The sequence below is a fragment of the Somniosus microcephalus genome, chromosome 4 (genome assembly GCF_052327205.1).
Source record: "Somniosus microcephalus isolate GS21.2 chromosome 4, FLI_Smic_1.0, whole genome shotgun sequence".
Lineage (NCBI taxonomy): Eukaryota > Metazoa > Chordata > Chondrichthyes > Squaliformes > Somniosidae > Somniosus > Somniosus microcephalus.
This window is the reverse complement of record NC_140990.1, coordinates 283,888,822-283,910,677: the sequence shown is the minus strand read 5'-3', so window position 1 is coordinate 283,910,677 and position 21,856 is coordinate 283,888,822. Positions and strand designations below refer to the sequence as shown.

General features: G+C 42.1%; 1 protein-coding gene across 2 annotated transcripts in view; it reads left to right on the top strand.

Annotated features, from left to right (window-relative positions):
- Positions 1-21,856, top strand: part of dpp10 (dipeptidyl-peptidase 10 (non-functional)) — a 1,285,183-nt gene that overhangs the window by 1,070,464 nt on the left and 192,863 nt on the right. The gene's annotated exons all lie outside the window — the stretch shown is intronic.

The following is a 21,856-nucleotide window of genomic DNA, read 5'->3' as shown; positions in this document are numbered from 1 at the left end:
ATTGTGTAGAAAAGGAAAATAGGTGAACCAGAAGATGTGTTTAAAGGTGTACAGGCCACAGAAATATCTCCTTTACACTTGGAGCTCTTGTCTGATGGTATGAACTGCAATAAAGTGTAGGATATACAGACGCAGTTGAAACATTCAAAAATGATTTACATCAATTCTCGATTCATCAAGAGTAGAGACATATGTGTTTGATTAGGGAATTCTTTTTAAAATGGTCAGATCACATTGGTAAACCTGGACTACAGAGTGAGCTAAATAAGATTTATGTTCCCAAATTAAAAAAAGAGACTCCTTACCTCATGCATGGAAATACTGCCTGGTGTCCTGGTACTCACCATGACAACAGATACTGCAGCTGGTGGCTGCACTATGTAAAGATTACTTAGTGAATTTTGTAATATTTAAAGTTGAAACGTTTATCACCATAGGAAAAAAATGGTGTTTGTTTCTGCAGAAATAAAATCAACATTGGTAAATCTGACTAACTACTGAGGCCTGCCTCAGGTAAAAGCACAGCTAGTGTACCGCAGCATGTTATTGTGCTCTCAACATAAAATCTGACTATCATCAAGAAAACCATTTCTACTTGTTTGAAATTTCACTTATATAGGGAGATGGACCCCAGTGGAATTGTCAGAAAGCCTATTAAAATCACAGTACAAGGACTGACAAACCATAAAACCACAACACTAAAGCACTGTTAAAACAGTCACAAAAGATGTTCTATTGAATGATGAAGAATGATAAATGGAAGGAAAGTGATGTAAATGAACTTTTATTGTAACAAAGTGATATTATAAATTATAATCCAATATATAAGTTAGATTTTTGAATTTTGAAGTGTTTACATTTTAACAATATTTACAGTTATGATAGGTTCTTTCCATGTGAAATATAGTAATATACATAAAAGATACAACACAGAAATGGGACATTCAGCTCGACCAGTCCATGTAAGTGTTTACCCTGCATGCGAGCAAAGAGTTCTAATCACATTTACCCACACTTTTCCTTCATCCACCTATCCAGTCTAATCTTGAATGTTGTCATAGATTCTGCCTGAAGCACTAACTCTGGAAGTGAATTCTACAGCTTTAATATCACCTCACACTTACTGACATTGAATTCCATCTGCCACTTTTTAACCCATTCAGATCTTATCAATATCTTTGAACACCTTCTTTGATCTTCTGAAGGATTAGCCATACTTCCTATTTTGGTATCATCTGCAAGATTCAACACCACTCCCTCTCGGCCTATATACAAATTATTCTTATACACAGTGAACAGAAGTGGCTCCAGACCTGAACCTTGTGGGACACCACTATCCAATTCCAAAAACTCAGAAAAACTGCCTTCAACTCCTACTCCTACTTTTCTCCCTTATAACATTTTTTGTAATACAATTTGCTATCCTCCCTCTAATTTCATATCCATGAATCTTGTCTAATAAGCTCTCATGTGGTACATTGCCAATGGTTTTCCAAAAGTCCATATCTACTACATTTAAAAAAAATTCGTTCATGGGATGTGGGTGTCGCTGGCAAGGCCAGCATTTATTGCCCATTCCTAGTTGCCTTTGAGAAGGTGGTGATGAACCACCGTCTTGAACCGCTGCAGTTCGTGTGGTGAAGGTACTCACACAGTGCTGTTAGGTAGGGAGTTCCAGGATTTTGACCCAGCGACGATGAAGGATCAGCGATATAATTCTAAGTCAGGATGGTGTGTAACTTGGAGGGCAACTTGGAGGTGGTGGTGTTCCCATGCGCCTGCTGCCCATGTTCTTCTAGGTGGAAGAGGTCACGGGTTTGGGACGTGCTGCCGAAGAAGCCTTGGCGAGTTGCTGCAGTGCATCTTGTAGATGGTACACACTGCAACCACGGTATGCCGGTGGTGGAGGGAGTGAATGTTTAAGGTGGTGGATGGGGTGCCAATCAAGCGGGCTGCTTTGGCCTGAATGGTGTCGAGCTTGTTCAGAAGGCATTTGATGAGGTGCCTCCCAAGAGCCATGTAACTAAAATGGAAGTTCTTGGAATAGAGACGGAAAGAGTAACTAGATAATGAAGTGGCTAATTTAAGCTAGTATTGACAAAGCTATTAATAGCAAAGTATCTACCTTTTCAGACAATATCAAGTTATTTAGGAAGTGGGATGTTCACAGAAAAAGGATAATAATTTAAGATTGATAAGTATAAAGGAATACATAATTGGTACTAAAAATTTAAAAATGTGGAGATATCAATAAATAAGGTGAATAACGAAAGATCATTCGACATAATAGGTGAAAAAACATTCAAGAGTGTTATAATTCATGTGAAGGGGGCGATTTTGCCAGCCCTGGGGAGGTGGGTTTGGAGGTGGGTCTGCCAGGAAAATGGCAGAATTTGGGGGCGGGTACCCATCCCGCCCCCAACCCGCATCCGTGCCATCTTCCCAGGAGGTGGGTACCCGACCTGTGCTGGAAGCCGCCTCCTCGAGGCGGGAAGGGGATTAGTGACAATTAACTGCCTGTTAACAGGTAGTTAACAGGCAGTTTTTTTGATAATTCCTATTTTGCCACCTAAAGTGTGGGTTCCCAACGGCTTCAAACCTCGCCAGGGTCAGCGAGGCGAGCCATGGGTCTGCAGGGGGTCGGAGGGGCCGAGATGTCCAGTGTGCAGTTGAGTGATGGGTGCATGTGTGCAGAGGTAAGTGTGTGAGGAGAGCGTTGAGTGTTTTAAAAGTTTTACTTACCTTTGCTTCTTCCTCCAGGCTTCATCCCTTCAGGTCTCGGGAGTCTCTCAGCTCACCGGCAGAGAAAGCAGATTGGCCGTTGCATTCTCAAATGCATCAGCCTTCTGCGTTCTGCTCAGGAAGTCTTTCTAATTGAGTTTTGAGTAAAGACTCAACTTAGAAGACAGATTGTCAGTGTTTGACAGCTTCACAGAGCTCTCAAACGATGACAATTCATCTGTCAAAAGCTCTTGACAGATGAAACGTCACTCGCTGACATCACCAGTAACAGATTTTCCCTTAATTGACCTGCTAAGCCCGCTGGGCGAGCTTAACAAGGTCAATCAAGGGAAAATAGCGTGGGTTGACCGGACATCGATGGATGCGGGACTAAAACTAAAACCCAACAAGCAGCAGTCCCGCCTCCATCACGTCCCCATTGGCAAAATCACCCCCGAAGTATTGTGTGGACAAAAATAAGTTTGGGTTGTACAAGTTATTTTAGAGAAGATAAGTCCATTGTAGGAGATAATACAGACACACTGCAAAGGAGTATTGTGTCTAGATCTAATGACCCCATAAGATAAAGAATGGAAAGGATTGAAAGAGCAGCAAAGATGAATCCAGGTATTAGATTACTGTGCAGCAAATTAAGCTAAATGCACTTGCATTACAAAAAAAATTGATGGGAGGAACATGATGTACAATTTTAAATAATGAAAGGAATTGATTGTATAGTTACAGGGGGTTATTGTGTAGAAAAGGAAAATAGGTGAACCAGAAGATGTGTTTAAAGGTGTACAGGCCACAGAAATATCTCCTTTACACTTGGAGCTCTTGTCTGATGGTATGAACTGCAATAAAGTGTAGGATATACAGACGCAGTTGAAACATTCAAAAATGATTTACATCAATTCTCGATTCATCAAGAGTAGAGACATATGTGTTTGATTAGGGAATTCTTTTTAAAATGGTCAGATCACATTGGTAAACCTGGACTACAGAGTGAGCTAAATAAGATTTATGTTCCCAAATTAAAAAAAGAGACTCCTTACCTCATGCATGGAAATACTGCCTGGTGTCCTGGTACTCACCATGACAACAGATACTGCAGCTGGTGGCTGCACTATGTAAAGATTACTTAGTGAATTTTGTAATATTTAAAGTTGAAACGTTTATCACCATAGGAAAAAAATGGTGTTTGTTTCTGCAGAAATAAAATCAACATTGGTAAATCTGACTAACTACTGAGGCCTGCCTCAGGTAAAAGCACAGCTAGTGTACCGTAGCATGTTATTGTGCTCTCAACATAAAATCTGACTATCATCAAGAAAACCATTTCTACTTGTTTGAAATTTCACTTATATAGGGAGATGGACCCCAGTGGAATTGTCAGAAAGCCTATTAAAATCACAGTACAAGGACTGACAAACCATAAAACCACAACACTAAAGCACTGTTAAAACAGTCACAAAAGATGTTCTATTGAATGATGAAGAATGATAAATGGAAGGAAAGTGATGTAAATGAACTTTTATTGTAACAAAGTGATATTATAAATTATAATCCAATATATAAGTTAGATTTTTGAATTTTGAAGTGTTTACATTTTAACAATATTTACAGTTATGATAGGTTCTTTCCATGTGAAATATAGTAATATACATAAAAGATACAACACAGAAATGGGACATTCAGCTCGACCAGTCCATGTAAGTGTTTACCCTGCATGCGAGCAAAGAGTTCTAATCACATTTACCCACACTTTTCCTTCATCCACCTATCCAGTCTAATCTTGAATGTTGTCATAGATTCTGCCTGAAGCACTAACTCTGGAAGTGAATTCTACAGCTTTAATATCACCTCACACTTACTGACATTGAATTCCATCTGCCACTTTTTAACCCATTCAGATCTTATCAATATCTTTGAACACCTTCTTTGATCTTCTGAAGGATTAGCCATACTTCCTATTTTGGCATCATCTGCAAGATTCAACACCACTCCCTCTCGGCCTATATACAAATTATTCTTATACACAGTGAACAGAAGTGGCTCCAGACCTGAACCTTGTGGGACACCACTATCCAATTCCAAAAACTCAGAAAAACTGCCTTCAACTCCTACTCCTACTTTTCTCCCTTATAACATTTTTTGTAATACAATTTGCTATCCTCCCTCTAATTTGATATCCATGAATCTTGTCTAATAAGCTCTCATGTGGTACATTGCCAATGGTTTTCCAAAAGTCCATATCTACTACATTTTTAAAAAATTCGTTCATGGGATGTGGGTGTCGCTGGCAAGGCCAGCATTTATTGCCCATTCCTAGTTGCCTTTGAGAAGGTGGTGATGAACCACCGTCTTGAACCGCTGCAGTTCGTGTGGTGAAGGTACTCACACAGTGCTGTTAGGTAGGGAGTTCCAGGATTTTGACCCAGCGACGATGAAGGATCAGCGATATAATTCTAAGTCAGGATGGTGTGTAACTTGGAGGGCAACTTGGAGGTGGTGGTGTTCCCATGCGCCTGCTGCCCATGTTCTTCTAGGTGGAAGAGGTCACGGGTTTGGGACGTGCTGCCGAAGAAGCCTTGGCGAGTTGCTGCAGTGCATCTTGTAGATGGTACACACTGCAACCACGGTATGCCGGTGGTGGAGGGAGTGAATGTTTAAGGTGGTGGATGGGGTGCCAATCAAGCGGGCTGCTTTGGCCTGAATGGTGTCGAGCTTGTTCAGAAGGCATTTGATGAGGTGCCTCCCAAGAGCCAATTAACTAAAATGGAAGTTCTTGGAATAGAGACGGAAAGAGTAACTAGATAATGAAGTGGCTAATTTAAGCTAGTATTGACAAAGCTATTAATAGCAAAGTATCTACCTTTTCAGACAATATCAAGTTATTTAGGAAGTGGGATGTTCACAGAAAAAGGATAATAATTTAAGATTGATAAGTATAAAGGAATACATAATTGGTACTAAAAATTTAAAAATGTGGAGATATCAATAAATAAGGTGAATAACGAAAGATCATTCGACATAATAGGTGAAAAAACATTCAAGAGTGTTATAATTCATGTGAAGGGGGCGATTTTGCCAGCCCTGGGGAGGTGGGTTTGGAGGTGGGTCTGCCAGGAAAATGGCAGAATTTGGGGGCGGGTACCCATCCCGCCCCCAACCCGCATCCGTGCCATCTTCCCAGGAGGTGGGTACCCGACCCGTGCTGGAAGCCGCCTCCTCGAGGCGGGAAGGGGATTAGTGACAATTAACTGCCTGTTAACAGGTAGTTAACAGGCAGTTTTTTTGATAATTCCTATTTTGCCACCTAAAGTGTGGGTTCCCAACGGCTTCAAACCTCGCCAGGGTCAGCGAGGCGAGCCATGGGTCTGCAGGGGGTCGGAGGGGCCGAGATGTCCAGTGTGCAGTTGAGTGATGGGTGCATGTGTGCAGAGGTAAGTGTGTGAGGAGAGCGTTGAGTGTTTTAAAAGTTTTACTTACCTTTGCTTCTTCCTCCAGGCTTCATCCCTTCAGGTCTCGGGAGTCTCTCAGCTCACCGGCAGAGAAAGCAGATTGGCCGTTGCATTCTCAAATGCATCAGCCTTCTGCGTTCTGCTCAGGAAGTCTTTCTAATTGAGTTTTGAGTAAAGACTCAACTTAGAAGACAGATTGTCAGTGTTTGACAGCTTCACAGAGCTCTCAAACGATGACAATTCATCTGTCAAAAGCTCTTGACAGATGAAACGTCACTCGCTGACATCACCAGTAACAGATTTTCCCTTAATTGACCTGCTAAGCCCGCTGGGCGAGCTTAACAAGGTCAATCAAGGGAAAATAGCGTGGGTTGACCGGACATCGATGGATGCGGGACTAAAACTAAAACCCAACAAGCAGCAGTCCCGCCTCCATCACGTCCCCATTGGCAAAATCACCCCCGAAGTATTGTGTGGACAAAAATAAGTTTGGGTTGTACAAGTTATTTTAGAGAAGATAAGTCCATTGTAGGAGATAATACAGACACACTGCAAAGGAGTATTGTGTCTAGATCTAATGACCCCATAAGATAAAGAATGGAAAGGATTGAAAGAGCAGCAAAGATGAATCCAGGTATTAGATTACTGTGCAGCAAATTAAGCTAAATGCACTTGCATTACAAAAAAAATTGATGGGAGGAACATGATGTACAATTTTAAATAATGAAAGGAATTGATTGTATAGTTACAGGGGGTTATTGTGTAGAAAAGGAAAATAGGTGAACCAGAAGATGTGTTTAAAGGTGTACAGGCCACAGAAATATCTCCTTTACACTTGGAGCTCTTGTCTGATGGTATGAACTGCAATAAAGTGTAGGATATACAGACGCAGTTGAAACATTCAAAAATGATTTACATCAATTCTCGATTCATCAAGAGTAGAGACATATGTGTTTGATTAGGGAATTCTTTTTAAAATGGTCAGATCACATTGGTAAACCTGGACTACAGAGTGAGCTAAATAAGATTTATGTTCCCAAATTAAAAAAAGAGACTCCTTACCTCATGCATGGAAATACTGCCTGGTGTCCTGGTACTCACCATGACAACAGATACTGCAGCTGGTGGCTGCACTATGTAAAGATTACTTAGTGAATTTTGTAATATTTAAAGTTAAAACGTTTATCACCATAGGAAAAAAATGGTGTTTGTTTCTGCAGAAATAAAATCAACATTGGTAAATCTGACTAACTACTGAGGCCTGCCTCAGGTAAAAGCACAGCCAGTGTACCGCAGCATGTTATTGTGCTCTCAACATAAAATCTGACTATCATCAAGAAAACCATTTCTACTTGTTTGAAATTTCACTTCTATAGGGAGCTGGACCCCAGTGGAATTGTCAGAAAGCCTATTAAAATCACAGTACAAGGACTGACAAACCATAAAACCACAACACTAAAGCACTGTTAAAACAGTTACAAAAGATGTTCTATTGAATGCTGAAGAATGATAAATGGAAGGAAAGTGATGTAAATGAACTTTTATTGTAACAAAGTGATATTATAAATTATAATCAAATATATAAGTTAGATTTTTGAATTTTGAAGTGTTTACATTTTAACAATATTTACAGTTATGATAGGTTCTTTCCATGTGAAATATAGTAATATACATAAAAGATACAACACAGAAACGGGACATTCAGCTCGACCAGTCCATGTAAGTGTTTACCCTGCATGCGAGCAAAGAGTTCTAATCACATTTACCCACACTTTTCCTTCATCCACCCATCCAGTCTAATCTTGAATGTTGTCATAGATTCTGCCTGAAGCACTAACTCTGGAAGTGAATTCTACAGCTTTAATATCACCTCACACTTACTGACATTGAATTCCATCTGCCACTTTTTAACCCATTCAGATCTTATCAATATCTTTGAACACCTTCTTTGACCTTCTGAAGGATTAGCCATACTTCCTATTTTGGTATCATCTGCAAGATTCAACACCACTCCCTCTCAGCTTATATACAAATTATTCTTATACACAGTGAACAGAAGTGGCTCCAGACCGGAACCTTGTGGGACACCACTATCCACTTCCAAAAACTCAGAAAAACTGCCTTCAACTCCTACTCCTACTTTTCTCCCTTATAACATTTTTTGTAATACAATTTGCTATCCTCCCTCTAATTTCATATCCATGAATCTTGTCTAATAAGCTCTCATGTGGTACATTGCCAATGGTTTTCCAAAAGTCCAGATCTACTACATTTTTTAAAAATTCGTTCATGGGATGTGGGTGTCGCTGGCAAGGCCAGCATTTATTGCCCATTCCTAGTTGCCTTTGAGAAGGTGGTGATGAACCATCGTCTTGAACCGCTGCAGTTCGTGTGGTGAAGGTACTCACACAGTGCTGTTAGGTTGGGAGTTCCAGGATTTTGACCCAGCGACGATGAAGGACCAGCGATATACTTCTAAGTCAGGATGGTGTGTAACTTGGAGGGGAACTTGGAGGTGGTGGTGTTCCCATGCGCCTGCTGCCCATGTTCTTCTAGGTGGAAGAGGTCGCGGGTTTGGGAGCTGATGCCGAAGAAGCCTTGGCGAGTTGCTGCAGTGCATCTTGTAGCTGGTACACACTGCAGCCACGGTACGCTGGTGGTGGAGGGAGTGAATGTTTAAGGTGGTGGATGGGGTGCCAATCAAGCGGACTGCTTTGTCTTGGATGGTGTCAAGCTTCTTGAGTGTTGTTGGAGCTGCACTCACCCAGGCAAGTGGAGAGTATTCCATCACACTCCTGACTTGTGCCTTGTAGATGGTGGAAAGGCTTTGGGGAGTCAGGAGGTGAGACACTCACCGCAGAATACCCAGCCTCTGACCCGCTCTTGTTGCCACAGTATTTATGTGGCTGGTCCAATTAAGTTTCTGGTCAGTGGTGACCCCCCAGGATATTGATGGTGGGGGATTCAGCGATGGTAATGTCGTTAAATGTCAAGGGGTGGTAGTTAGACGCTCGCTTGTTTGAGATAGTTATTGCCTGGCACTTGTGTGGTGTGAATTTTACCTACCACTTATCAGCCCAAGCCTGAATGTCATCCAGGTCTTGCTGCATGCGGGCATGGACTGCTTCATTATCTGAGGAGTTGCGAATGGCACTGAACGCTGTGCAGTCATCAGCGAACATCCCCACTTCTGACCTTATGATGGAGGGAAGGTCATTGATGAAGCAGCTGAAGATGTTTGGGCCTAGGACACTGCCCTGAGGAACTCCTCCAGTGATGCCCTGAGGCTGTGATGATTGACCTCAAACCACCATAACCATCTTCCTTTATGCTAGGTATGACTCCAGCCAGTGGAGATTTTTCCCCCTACCTCCCATTGACTTCAGTTTCACTAGGGCTCCTTGATGCCACACTCAGCCAAATGCTGCCTTGATGTCAAGGGCAGTCATTCTCACCTCACCTCTGCAATTCAGCTCTTTTGTCCATGTTTGGACCAAGGCTGTAATGAGGTTGGGAGCCGAGTGGTCCTGGTGAAACCCAAACTGGGCATCAGTGAGCAGGTTATTGTTGAGTAAGTGCTGCTTGATAGCACTGTCGACGACATCTTCCATCACTTTGCTGATGATTGAGAGTAGACTGATGGGGTGGTAATTGGTCGGGTTGGATTGTCCTGCTTTTTGTGGACAGAACACACCTGGGCAGTTTTCCACATTGTCGGATGGATGCCAGTATTATAGAAGTACTGGAACAGCTTGGCTAGTGGCATGGCTAGTTCTGGAACACAAGTCTTCAGCACAACAGCCGGGGTGTTGTTAACAATTCTCTTCTTACTGATATACTTGTAAAATATTTCACTGTTTTTGATGTTTTTGAATTTTTTCCTTAGCGTTACTTATCCCGCTCATAACCTTTTTTCTTATTTTCTTACATTCTCCTTTAGTTTTTACATTATTATTCTATAGTCCTTATAAGCCCTCTTCTTCAATATTAATTCGTTTCTAACTTCTTTATTTATTTACACCATCCTTTTTAAATGGAATATCCTTACTCTGTACCTTTGCAATTTATTTTCCAAAGCATCCCACTGTTGCTCTACGATCCTGTGTGCCAATTTCTCTATCACCTCACCTCAGTTGGGTTGTCTCTTTTCTTCATACACTAATCTAATCTGGCGTTGTAGCTTTTGAACTGACTTTTTCCCTTTTTAGTTGGATCTTAAACCTTATCATATTGTGGTCCCTACTCCCAAGGTGCTCACCCACATTAACTCATCTACCTGGTTTATTTCATTATTCGCAACCAGATCTCACAACACCTCTGTCCTTGTCAGCCGACTAGCATACTTTTTGAGGAAGGAATTCTGTAAATAAAAAAGGAATTACCTTCTGATTTCTCCATTCACTGCCTCTCTGTTTTCTTCTTAAAAGACTGTAATAGAGATCGTGGTCATCTCATTTTTGATTGTTTGTGGATCTGTCAACACTACTATTGACAACAGTTTCTAATCAATAACTTTATTGTTACTGTAAAGTTATTGATTAAAAACTGTTGTCAATAGTAGTGTTGACAGATCTACAAACAATCAAAAATGAGATGACCACAATCTCTATTACAGTCTTTTAAGAAGTGATGGTTGACCCATTTGTTTTGGAAGCTAAGCTATGCTGTTTACCGACTGTAATGTACACTCACAGCTCTTTATTCCTGAGCAGCAATTGGCAATTAAAGTCCTGCTTCAGTTTCTTTCCAGCAATAATTGCATCTCAGTATCTCCAAGATTCTATTTTCTATGGTTTAATGATTCTGGAGGTTGGACACACCATCAAAAGATCAAAGAAGACATTGGAAGCCTTATAATTTGGAACCAAGACAGCAGATTAAGTAGAAATGGTGGAACAAAGTACTGTACTAAACACCATGTAAAAAAAAAAGCTAAGGGAAATCATTTGACCACTACACAGAATTACAAAGGAATTTAAAAATTCCTGTAATTTTACTTAATATTAAACTATTGTTAATGATGTAGTTTATATTTGTTTTCTGGTGTATATTTGGAATTCCCTCAATCTTTTCAGTGTAGCTACGGCATAAGAGCACTGTTAGATTGTTTTCTCGCGACGAGATTCGCAACTACATCTGCTGAAACCCTGTGCTGCTCATTTACATAGCTCCATCCCCCATGCAAAAGTTCAGTTCATGGGAGTTTCTTGGATTTACGCCAGTAATGCACTGCGCAGATTTACGCCCAGGAAAGTTAGGTGCAGCACGACCCGAAACCACCTGATATCGGTGTAACTAAGAATTATGGAGTTTGATAGCAATTTTATTTGCCTCTTTTAAAAAATAAGGAGGGAAAATTGGCTCGCGCCCCCTTTGGGGCGATGACTTCGCCGGGGCGCTACGAAAAAGTTAGCACCCCTGCACACAAAATTCAATGATAGCGCCCCAAGCAGGAGGCGGGACGCTACTGGAAGTGTTCCCCCTACCTCTGGGAGCGCTCCCATTGAATATCGCAGTGCTACGTGCAGCAGCGCCACACGTGTCGGCATGTAGCGCCGCGGTATTGCAGGCCTCCCTCCCCTGATTAAAGGTGAGGAGCCTAGCGCAGTGCGCACCAGGGCCCTGTTGGACCATCAGGGAGCAGGGTGCCAGCAAAAGAGCCCGGCACTCAAGAGGAGTGCTGGGCTGACGGATCGTGGCCAGCACCAAGGTTGTGGCATCAAGGAGCCCTAGTAAAACTGAAGTCAATGGGAATCGGGGGGAAAACTCTCCACTGGCTGAAGTCATACCTAGCACAAAGGAAGTTGGTTGTGGTGATTGAAGGTCAATCATCACAGCCCCAGGACATCGATGCAGGAGTTCCTCAGGGCAGTGTCCTAGGCCCAACCATCTTCAGCTACTTCATCAATGACCTTCCCTCCAACATAAGGTTAGAAATGGGGTATGTACACTGATGACTGCACAGTGTTCAGTGCCATTCACAACTCCTCAGATAATGAAGCAGTCCATGCCCACATGCAACAAGACCTGGACAGCATTCAGGCTTGGGCTGATAAGTGGCAGGTAACATTCGCGCCACAGAAGTGCCAGGCAATGACTGTCTCCAACAAGCAAGAGTCTAACCATCTTCCCTTGACATTCAACGGCATTACCATCACCAAATCTCCCACCATCAACATCCCGGGGGTCACCATTGACCAGAAACTTAACTGGACCAGGCATATAAATGCTGTGGCAACAAGAGCAGGTCAGAGGCTTGGTAATCTGCAGCGAGTGTCTCACCTCCTGACTCCCGAAAGCCATTCCACCATCTAGAAAGTACAAGTAAGGAGTGTGATGGAATATTCTCCACTTGCCTGGATGAGTGCAGCTGCAACAACACTCAAGAAGCTCGACACCATCCAGGACAAAGCAGCCCATTTGATTGGCACCCCATCCACCACCTTAAACATTCACTCCCTCCACCACCGGCGCACCATGGCTGCAGTGTGTATCATCTACAAGATGCACTGCAGCAACTTACCATGGCTTCTTCAGCAGCGCCTCCCAAACCCGCGACCTCTTCCACCTAGAAGGACAAGGGCAGCAGGCGCATGGGAACACCACTACCTCCAAGTTCCCCTCCAAGTCACACACCATCCTGACTTAGAAGTATATCGCCAATTCTTCATTGTCACTGGGTCAAAATCCTGGAACTCCCTACCTAACAGCACTGTGGGAGTACCTTCACCACATGGACTGCAGCAGTTCAAGAAGGCGGCTCACCACCACCTTCTCAAGGGCAACTAGGGATGGGCAATAAATGCTGGCCTTGCCAGCGATGCCCAGATCCCATAAGTGAATTTTTAGAAACCCGCAGCAGGAGGCCAGAGGGGGCAGGTGCTGTCAGGCGGCCCAAAACAAAATGGCCACCTGGCACCTGCCCTTAAATCATCGCTGCAAAAACACCCCCCATGACCCTGTTGGACATAGCATCCAGCGATAGGTCAGGGGGCACGAGCCACGTTTGCGGCTGGGGCGCGAGCAGGGCGCTGCGCATGGCGATGACGTCATTGCCGGAGGCGCAGTGCCGCGGGACGCTACCGGCTACCGCTGCCGCTAACTTCCTGCTGAATTTCATGGGAGGCGTTAGCACCGCCATGCCCAGGCGCTAGTTGCTTTGTGCCCCGTTAGCACCGCTAACTGGAGGCGCAAAGCAACCAAATTTTTCCCCCTATATCTTTCTGAGAGCTGCACTATACTTAACCAAAGTGCTGTCTGTCTCAGGGCATCGAAATATTTCAGACCCCTGCACCCCTCCCCCGCATGTTCAGAAGGACTAGGCAGCTGGAACGGCCCTTCCAGTGGACAAGCCCCTGTTCTGCATAATAATGAGGAAAAGGAGCAGCAGAGCCAAGACATTCTGGGAGGGAGGTAACATGGCAGAAGACAGCAGGTTTATATATTTCCCCTACTGGTGCCGCTGTATTTATCCTTGTTTTATGCCGATTTTTACTTTCCGGCATGGGCAAATGAGCACCACAAGAAATTTGGGTATAAGTTCCCAGTGGCAAGATCGACACAGAAACCAGCGTAAATATTGGTGTCATTTCTGCGTAAGTGTGATCAAGGAAATTTTAGGCCACTATGGGGGGTAAAATTCAGCCTCGGTAAGGACGGGAGTGGACCGGCAGACTGTTATACATCCCACTTGATTTTCCTTTCCATTGATTTCATAATGGGCTGTCAATCTGCCATCACCCATTTTGTGCCCTTGCCGAAGTTGAATTTTACTGCCTATACCTCTAGTATAATCCCAAGGTACTCCAGAGTTTTTCAGTCACATTCCTTTGAACATGGCCAACTATTTACAAGGTATATTATTGACACAAAGAACTTTGGGGGAGGGAAGAGGCAAAAATAATCTTTAATAACTCATTGTAGACTAATGCCAACATTGAGTAAAGAAACAAAATTACTGTTCAGCTTTAAGAACATAAGAACATAAGAAGTAAGAGCAGGACTAGGCCATACGGCCCCTCGAGCCTGCTCCGCCATTCAATAAGATCATGGCTGATCATCGACCTCAATTCCACTTTCCCGCCCGATCGCCACATCCCTTGATGCCCCTAGAGTCCAAAAATCTATCTACCTCAGCCTGGAATATACTCAAAGACTCAGCATTCACAGCCCCCTGGGGCAGAGAATTCCAAAGATTTACAACCCTCTGAGTGAAGAAATTCTTCCTCATCTCAGTCTTAAATGGCCTACCCCTTATCCTGAGACTATGCCCCCTAGTTCTAGATACTCCAACCAGGGGAAACAACCTCTCAGCATCTACCCTGTCAATCCCCTTCAAAATCTTGTATGTTTCAATGAGATCACCTCTCATTCTTCTAAACTCCAGAGAGTATAGGCCCATTCTACACAATCTCTCATCATAGGACAGCCCTCGCATCCCAGGAATCAATCTAGTGAACCTTCGTTGCACCGCCTCCAAGGCAAGTATATTTTCCTTAGATAAGACCAAAACTGTGCACAATACTCCAGGTGTGGTCTCACTAAGGCCCTGTACAATTGTAGCAAGACTTCCTTACTCTTATACTCCAACCCCCTTGCAATAAAGGCCAACATGCCATTTGCCTTCCATATTTCTTGCTGTACCTTTAAGGGATATATCTTTTTCACCCTAACCTCATGCGTTGCAGAGAACACATTAATTAATGGGAAAATCCAAATTGACCGGGCCATTGTTTTTCTCTTAGCAGAGTTGGGTAGAAGTAGGACTTCAGCCCGCTGACCAAAACTCTGTTGTGACCCCAACCCTTCTTTGTGGGTCTGGGGTCAATTATATACATAAGGTTGGCTCCCAGTGCTAACTCTGCGCTACAGAGGGAACCCACTACTGAAACGCCAGAAAATCCTATGGTACTGCAAGGGGCCTCTCACTACAGCTTTGGAAAGGGAGGACATAGAGTTAAAGGGGGCAAAAGCTCCCTAATGATTTAACATCCAGGGGTATTCGATATTCAGGAAAGATAAGCAAAAAGGAAAGGGAGGTGGGGTAGCATTACTGGTTAAAGAAGGGATTAATACAATTGTAATGAAGGATATTAGTTCTGATGATGTGGAATCTGTATGGGTAGAATTGAGAAATACTAAGGGGAAAAAAACATTAGTGGGAGTGGTATATAGACCTCCCAACAGTAAGGCGGAGGTTGGGGATGGCATTAAAAGGGAAATTAAAGAAGCGTGCAATAAGGGCACAGCAGTCATCATGGGTGACTTTAATCTACATATAGATTGGGCCAACCAAATTAGTAACAATACTGTGGAGGAGGAATTCCTGGAGTGTTTACGGGATGGTTTCCTGGACCAATATGTCGAGGAACCAACCAGAGATCAGGAGATCTTAGACTGGGTATTATGTAACGAGAAAGGATTAATTAGCAATCTTGCTGTACGAGGCCCCTTGGGTCGGAGCGATCATAATATGATCGAATTCTTCATTAAGATGGAGAATGAAGTAGTTGACTCAGAGATTAGGGTCCTCAATTTAAATAAAGGAAACTACGATGGTCTGAGGAGCGAGTTGGGTAGGATTGATTGGGGAATGGCACTCAAAGGGTTGACAGTGGATAGGCAATGGCAAACATTCAAAGACCGAATGGATGAGCTACAGAACTTGTTCATCCCAGTTTGGCATAAAAATAAAACAAAAAAGGTGACTCAACCGTGGCTAACAAGGGAAATTAGGGATAGCATAAGATCCAAGGAGACAACATATAAATTGGCCAGAAAAAGCAATAATCCTGAGGATTGGGAGCAGTTTAGGATTCAACAAAGGAGGACAAAGGGATTAATAAAGAAGGGGAAATAAACTATGAGAATAAGCTTGCAGGAAACATAAAAACTGACTGTAAAAGCTTTTATAGATATGTGAAGAGAAAAAGATTGGTGAAGTCAAGCATAGGTCCCTTGCAGTCAGAATCAGGGGAATTTATAATGGGAAACAAAGAAATGGCAGACCAACTAAATTCATACTTTGGTTCTGTCTTCACAAAGGAGGACACAAATAACCTCCCAGAGATGCCGGGGAACATAGGGTCTGATGAAAGGGTGGAACTGAAAGAAATCAGTATTTGTAGGGAAATGGTGTTAGGAAAACTGATGGGACTGAAGGCCGATAATTCCCCAGGGCCTGATAATCTACATCCCAGGGTACTTAAGGAAGTGGCCCTAGAAATAGTAGATGCATTGCTGGTCATCTTCCAGAACTCGATAGACTCTGGAACAGTACCCATGGATTGGAGGGTAGCTAATGTTACCCCACTATTCAAAAAAGGTGGCAGAGAAAAAGCGGGGAATTATAGACCGGTAAGCCTGACATCGGTAGTGGGGAAAATGCTAGAGTCCATTATAAAAGATGTAATAGCAGAGCACTTGGAAAGCAGTGACAGGATCGGACAAAGTCAACATGGATTTACAAAAGGTAAATCATGCTTGACTAATCTACTGGAATTTTTTGAGGATGTAACTGGTAAAATAGATAAGGGAGAACCAGTGGATGTGGCGTATTTGGACTTTCAGAAGGCTTTCGCTAAGGTCCCACATAAGAGATTAGCGTGCAAAATTAAGGCACATGGGATTGGAGGCAAGGTATTGACTTGGATAGAGAACTGGTTGGCGGACAGAAAGCAAAGAGTTGGAATAAACGGGTCGTTTTCCGAGTGGCAGGCAGTGACTAGTGGGGTACCGCAAGGATCGGTCCTAGGACCCCAGCTGTTCACAATATATATTAATGATCTGGACGAGGGAATTGGATGTAATATCTCCAAATTTGCAGACGACACAAAGCTGGGTGGGAGAGTAAGCTGTGAGGAGGATGTCATGAAACTCCAGTACGATTTGGACAGGTTGGGTGATTGGGCAGAAAAATGGCAAATGCACTATAATGTGGATAAATGTGAGGTTATCCACTTTGGTGGCAAAAACAGGAAGGCAGATTATTATTTGAATGGCAATAGATTGGGAGAAGGGGAAGTGCAAAGAGACCTGGCTGTTCTTGTGCACCAGTCGCTGAAGGTAAGCATGCAGGTGCAGCAGGCGGTTAAGAAGGCAAATGGTATGTTGGCCTTCGTAGCAAGAGGGTTCGAGTACAGGAACAAGGATGTCTTGCTACAGTTGTACAGGGCCTTGGTGAGACCGCACCTTGAGTACTGTGTGCAGTTCTGGTCATCTTACCTGAGGAAGGACGTTCTTGCCATGGAAGGAGTGCAGCGAAGATTCACCAGGCTGATACCTGGGATGGCAGGAATGACGTATGAGGAGAGATTGTGTCGACTGGGCTTATACTCACTGGAGTTTGGAAGATTGAGAGGGGATCTCATCGAAACCTATAAAATTCTGTCAGGCCTGGACAGACTAGATGCAGGAAGGATGTTTCTGATGGCCGGGGAGTCCAGAACCAGGGGTCATAGTCTAAGGATAAGGGGTAAGCCATTTAGGACTGAAATGAGGAGGAATTTCTTCACCCAGAGAGTGGTGAACCTGTGGAATTCTCTGCCACAGAGGGCGGTGGAGGCCAGTTCATTAAATATATTCAAGAAAGAGTTGGATACATTTCTTAAGGCTAAAGGGATCAAGGGATATGGGGAGAAGGCAGGGACAGGGTACTGAACTTGGATGATCAGCCATGATCTCATTGAATGGCGGAGCAGGCTCGACGGGCCGAATGGCCTACTCCTGCTCCTATCTTCTATGTTTCTATGTTTCTAAGTTACATTTTATTGAAATGCATCGAAATCTAATGTATCGGAAGTAGTAAGAAGAGAGGTGGAAATGGCCACATTCAGTGACATTTGCTCCATCACCGCCTTTGGTGTTATGCTGCTGCTGCAGACTTACTACCACCTGTTCTGGTCATACCATGGGTCAGTGGAAGACAAGTTGGTTTCTCTTGATCCACCTGCTCACAGTTATTTAAATGTAGTGGGGCGATCAAAGGATAAGTGGTCAAGATCCCTACTTGAGGGAGGGAGAGAAGAAGGAGAATATCTAAGGCCTAATTGAGGGGTGGGGATTCAGTAGCAAATCAGCTGCGCTGCTGAAAAACAGATGGTTTATCAGAGGAAAATCCAGCCCAATATCAGTGAAAAATGAACATTGTGAGACTTATATCTATTTAGACCATAAATCTGCCTGATCAGGCTGACATCTGCCTGTCAGTACTAAGCAGTGGCATGTCAGAATGTTACCTGTGATTGCCTGTATGTTCTATAGGAGATTCATTCCCTAATAGGTTGTGCATCTCAGATTAGCAATGAAATGAAGATGAATTACATAAGGCCAATCAAATTGGAAAAACATTCCAGTATTAATCGTAATTTCATGCAATTCTGTTAAAAACTTGGATTCTAAAAGTATTAATTGTAAAGATGCATAATTCAAATGAGCAGCCATAGAATTCTTGTTGTCCGATTGTGGTGATTTCCTACTGTTTACTCATAAATCATGTTGTTTCCTTTAGTATAACATTATCGGAATGATTATGTGCTGTGGGTGACAGATGTACTGAACATTTGGAAAAACATCTGAGTACAACAGCACTGTTTGTAATGTTTGACAGAATCATGCCATGCAAATAGTGAATGCACTGAAGTGAAATTAAATATCAGAGAATTTTACACAAGATAGTGCAGCTAAAACTACAGTGATGGAAAGTTTAGCAGTAAAATATTTATCAGCATTTTAGTGTTGCCAACCATAACAGACAGCACAGTTTTCCTAGAGTATTGAATCTGTAGCATTCAAAAGGATAAACAACATGACTATTAGTTTCATGCCAGTGATCTGTCCATGTGGCATAGTGGTTAGCACTGTTGCCTCACAGCGCCAGGGACCCGGGTTCGAATCCGGCCTCGGGCGACTGTCTGTGTGGAGTTTGCACATTCTCCCCGTGTTTGCGTGGGTTTCCTCCGGGTGCTCCGGTTTCCTCCCACAGTCCAAAGATGTGCGGGTTAGGTTGATTGGCTATGATAAAAATTGACCCTTAGTGTTAGGGGGATTAAATACGTGGGGTTACGGGGATCGGGTGGGATATGTGTCGGTGCAGGCTCGATGGGCCGAAATGGCCTCTATCTGCACTGTGGGGTTTCTGTGATTCTGTGATTCTGTGAAATGCTTACAGAATGGAATTTTTGCAGTGGTGTGAGAAGTGGCAGATAACTCCTCATGAGTTTGCCTCAATCACTGTGATCAATACTTTTCTGCATTCATCAATCACCTGAAGTAAATAATGAAGAATAAAGTATTGATATTAGAAATTATGCAAGTGTGGTACAAAATGTGTTGTATTACATCGGCACCTAATGCTTTTTCTAAAGGCTTTACCATTGCTCTACATGATCTATAGAAATACTGCAGGAAGTGATGGTGCATTCACTGGCAGAATTCCACAGTGTCATTAAGAGCTGCAGGGCACCAGTGTCAGATGTAGGTCATCAAGTAGTACATATGTTACTGCTGGACAAAAGTACTGAAACAAATGTGTACTTATACACCAAGGAGATGCATACCACCCCTCAGGTAGACAGCAATGAAAGGCATGGTATGTCAGCCCAGGAAGCAATACATCTTCTGTCAGTCATAGACTCAAGACAATATATTATGTTATTGACTCTTGTAGACTTTTTAAAAAATGATAGTAATGCTGCATGTGGGGGTTGAGAAATTATTGTAAGATTCAAAGAGTAACTAGAGATCAGATTGGAGGGATCTGAGGAGAGGAAACTTTTACAATGCTTTTAAGATAATGGCCCAGAATTGCCTGGAAAGTTTTGATGTAACTCGGGTGTAAGAGCATCATTGTGCCATTTTTTTCCTGAGGAATTTGTGCATAACTGATTTCTGCCAGTTTTAAGCTCAAACATTGCTATGCGCAAATTTCCTCAATCTGCTTCCCAGATGCGTCCACTGAAGCCCTAAGTTACATAGGTCCATGCAAAAGACAAGCTCATGCGAGTTTCCTGGATTTATGCAAATTAGTGTACTGGCATATGTTTACACCAAAAAACATAGACCCAAAGTCACCTGATAACAGTGTAGCTGAGAGTTCTGGAGTTTGACAGTGATTTCTTTTGCATTTTTTTTCTATTTATCTTCCTGAGACCTACACTATACTTTAACCAAAGTGTCTTCAGTCTCAGTGCACCTGAAATGTTTCTGACTCATGCTTAGAAGGACAGAACAGCTGGAATGGCCTTCCCAGTGGGCATACCCCTGTTCTGCATAACAATGGAGAGGAAAAAGAGCAACAGAGGCAAGAGGCTTTGGGAGTGAGGCACCATTGCATAAGACAGCAGCAAACTCGCTATTACCCCTATTGATGGCATTGCAGTTGCGGTTGTTTTACGCCAGTTTTTAACATTCCAGCACAGGCAAGTGAGCTCCACAGGAAATTTGGGCGTAAGTTCCCGTCGGCAAGATTTCTGCCTAAGTGCGATCAAAGGAATTCAGGGCCAGTGTTAATAATGGGCCTCATTTCTTGCATATCTCATAATTATACATAAATAAGAAAGATTGTGAACCATGTTTTCCATAACTACTTTTTACATACTATTTGGTAATCTCCGTTTTAAATTACAAGTGTTGAATTTGGTGAGGCCCACCAAAATTATCATTTATGTTTTATACATGGTTATCCTTTTAAATGTTTATTATATATTTATTGCTATTGTAGGGATCATTTATATAAAAACCTAAATTATGTTGGACTATATGATATTTTGAGCTTTTCACTGCAACATTTTTCAATGTATATTTGAAAAACAGAAAATGTTTCTGCTTTCTTAGAACTTAAATGTGTAGCTTTGACATCTGGTTCTATTTTAATAAGCTGGCTATTGTTTTCGATTAGAGCTTTAATATGTATGTATATATCTACCTATTTATCTTTATATTGATAGATATATAGATGGCTAGATATAAGTATATATTTTATATATATAATAGTTATTAATTATAACACATTTACCATTGGACAACTATTATTAATGGTATGCAAGTTTATATATATATATATATTTGATATATAGATATTAATTACACTACTCTTGTCATTGAACATTGTTAGTTATGTGAAAAAACTAAATGAGCAGATTACATTATGAAATGTGCAAAATTTAATTTTATTCCATGTCTAATAAAGTAATTTACCCATTATTTTGTAGGCCAGTCCTAAGCACATCTTCATTCTGGGCCTTGCGTGTCATTAATCTTTATAGAAGGAAACACTAAAATTGGATAACTTAGAATATCTACAATTATTACATTTACAATTATGCATTTTTCATTTCAGGCAAATTCATTTTCACATACCATTAATTCATACTGGATTGTATATGAACTAAATACTCCAACTATCATTATACATTGCTGAATCAATTGTTTAAATAATCTAGAGTGAGTCCTATTTTATGTAGATTTCATGGTTGCAGCTAAATGTGCCTAATGCACTTGTAATCAGTAGAAGTGAATTGTTATTATTGGACCAATGCTCTGTTTTAGCACTGAAATGTGAGTTTTCCAGAAAATAATTGTTTTGGGGAATTGTGAAGATATTTTAGCAATTTGGATACATGATCAGATAGAGCATAAAATAATCAATCTATTGGATGATTCAGTTCTAAAAG